The sequence below is a fragment of the Lissotriton vulgaris genome, unplaced genomic scaffold (assembly GCF_964263255.1).
Source record: "Lissotriton vulgaris unplaced genomic scaffold, aLisVul1.2 SCAFFOLD_2755, whole genome shotgun sequence".
NCBI lineage: Eukaryota > Metazoa > Chordata > Amphibia > Caudata > Salamandridae > Lissotriton > Lissotriton vulgaris.
Window position 1 is genome coordinate 15909 of NW_028241495.1, and position 2825 is coordinate 18733.

Below are 2825 nucleotides of genomic sequence, written 5' to 3' on the forward strand. Positions count from 1 at the left end.
TGACGTTTTAAAGTTAGTTGGGTCTTAGTCAAAATCGGTACTTAGGACCGCCATTTATAAGAGGTGTTGACGCCTTACTGTCAGACTATCAGCCTATATGGGCTATGATTACTCGTTGCTATAAGATGCCCTGTGACGCCCTCGCCCATATAGGCTGATAGTCTCTTTATAAAATTTGCAATTATAAATTTGCACAGTAAAACTTAGCCGGGTCTCTTCACAACACACAAAAAAACGAAAAAAAACGAAGATAATCTAAACTTGTAATGCGATCTCCCGGGTCTACTTCCGGTTTATGCCCCTTTAACTTCCCGTTGTCTCACGGGCGACGGATAGCCTGGGACTTAACCCGTAAACTAATCCTGACTGACTGGGAGCAGGGACCGAACGCGGAATAAAGCCTAACATGTGAGTAAAAGTATGTCAGGTGCTCTGACAAGCGTGGCGAGAGAGGAATAAGTTACGGTCCGTTCCACTCGCTTGAGACAGCAAGCATGCTTATTCGATTATATCAGCTCCTTGTACTTAATGCATCTGTCTTTGGCTAAGTACTATGTCAACCAAAGGGTGTCCCGTCTTGTGCTTACGAACCATGGTGGTTTTTATTTTAGGTCACGCCTTAACAAGGGTTCCGTTTGTGGGACCCGAACACACCGGCAATCTGGGTGTTCCCATGTAGGCTTCACTAATACGAATATTACGAGCTGACGATACGTTTTGTACTGTCGGTTTTTCATTTGATGTGTTCCTTTATAAAGCTGCCGTTTGCCTAATCAGTTCCCGTTTTGACATGCGAATTACCCATAACTAAGTGGGTGCTTATAGGGCGACTAAACGTTGTTTTTCAATAGACGAATATGTACATGAAAAAAGAAAAAAGAAAAAAGATTCGTACCACTATGTTAATAATGACTACTTTGAAATGCTTAACTTAGGAAAAGAATCCAATTGATAATTTCCTTTTTAATATAACAATCTGTGCGGTTTTTATGATTTTGTATGTGCTATATTATATGATCTGTATGCTGTGCTATGACACAAGATTTGGTTATAAACATTTTGTATATAAAAAATTCTTTTATCAGAACTTAAAGAAGAACTTCTGCTCCTGGAGTATTGAACTCCCTGTACCTTGGATATTACAAAAATTGGGAACTATAATTATATATCCTATATATGTGAAATTAGGTATGATTACTTTATATTGATTATTGTGCTGTCACTCTCTGGTCATGTCTTACCACATCATCCTGGTCTGGCTTTTTTGGCTACTTTCCGGGTTGCTAAAAGAACATTGAACCTTGAGACATTTCCTAAAAGCGCACTCCTTACTCTATTGCTTTTAATCACTTGATCCATTCTTTTAAGATTTGCACTTTTCTTTGCACTTCCTGACTATTGCTTTGACTCACTACAATGTAAGTTATAATCAACAGACTTGAGGCACAACACACTGTCACTTCACGGTTTAGATAAGGCCTTTACGCTGAGATATCAAAAAATATTCCAATAACTTTTCCACTCTAGGTGACTTTCTCTTTCCTCTTGGGGTCAACTGCTATCTCATCTCACATCTAAACAATCTATTCATCTTCCCCTACAGCCTTGAGAAAGCCCCGGCGCAACTCGCCAAGAGGGGGCGAAACACGTGTCGGCTGTCCATGTTCCACAAAAAATAATAAAGATGTTATTCTGCAACTAGAAATAGTCCTGTCCTCTGTAAACAGACTTGAAAGAATGGATATTATTCCTGATAAGAATCTTTGTGATCTTCTATGGAGTACACACTCATCACTTCTCAATGATGCAAACGTGCCTACTGGGGCGTGTATGAGACTGGTCAGTGGGTCAGGGTCTGCGAGCCAGTCCTCTGTGGCAATCTGCGGCATGTATCTAGGGGGGGTTGACCCAATAATATGCATAGTGGGCCTGTGTACTGAGAAAATAGACCTCGAAGTCAGGTATGTCGAAACCACCCTGAGCGTAGAGCCTTGTGAGTACGTACCACTTGAGACGCGGCTGCTTACCTCCCCACAAAAGCCGTAGCAGCTCAGTGCGTAGAGTTTTAAAGAAGTACGGGCCAGGGTTATAGAGTATATTCATAAATAAATATAAAAATTACGGCAGAACTACCATTTTAATAAGGGACGCGCTGCCTGCGAGCAAGAGGGGCAATGATATCCAGCGAGTAACATTATCTGCAAGCTTCGTAATGACCGTACCGTAGTTGAGACGCACAACAGTGTCCTTGTCCAGCTGTATACCTAGGTAATGTAAGTCAGTATTGCACCAGTCCAGTGGGAAGGCTAGTGTAAACTTAGCAACTGCAGGCGTTAAAGGGAAAAACTGAGATTTCCCCTAATTAATACCAATTCCAGACAACCTGCCGAATACGAGTCCTGCAATATAGGGTTTACATTTTGTTGTGGGTCCCTAATATACAGCGCGATGTCGTCTGCGTATTGGGATATCAGGATTTGATGCAGACAACAGCGGAACGCCCTCTCACGGTGGTGTTGATGGAGTCGGGATACCAGTGGCTCCACCGCCATAGCGAAAAGTAGTGGAGGCAACGGGCACCCCTGACGCATACCTCTCATGATGGAGAGCGCAGGAGAGAGATGACCATTAATCAGGACTCGTGCAGTAGGTTGCCGATATAACAACTCAATCCAGGAGATAAATAAAAGAGGGAAACCCATGCGTTGTAAAACATTAAATAAATAATCCCACACCACAGAATCAAACGCCTTGGTGGCGTCTAAAAAAACTGCAGCTAGTGGGAATTCAGGCGCCACGTTCTGAAGGAGAGAGAACAGAGTCCT

The 2825-nt window shown here is 42.5% G+C and overlaps 1 long non-coding RNA gene across 1 annotated transcript; it reads left to right on the top strand.

The window, feature by feature from the left end:
* Positions 1 to 337: 337 nt before the first annotated feature.
* Positions 338 to 1661, top strand: LOC147671280 (uncharacterized). Its single transcript, XR_015303643.1, has 3 exons — positions 338 to 408; positions 1086 to 1188; positions 1604 to 1661. It is a non-coding gene; the product is annotated as an uncharacterized LOC147671280 (long non-coding RNA).
* The last annotated feature ends 1164 nt before the right edge of the window (positions 1662 to 2825 follow it).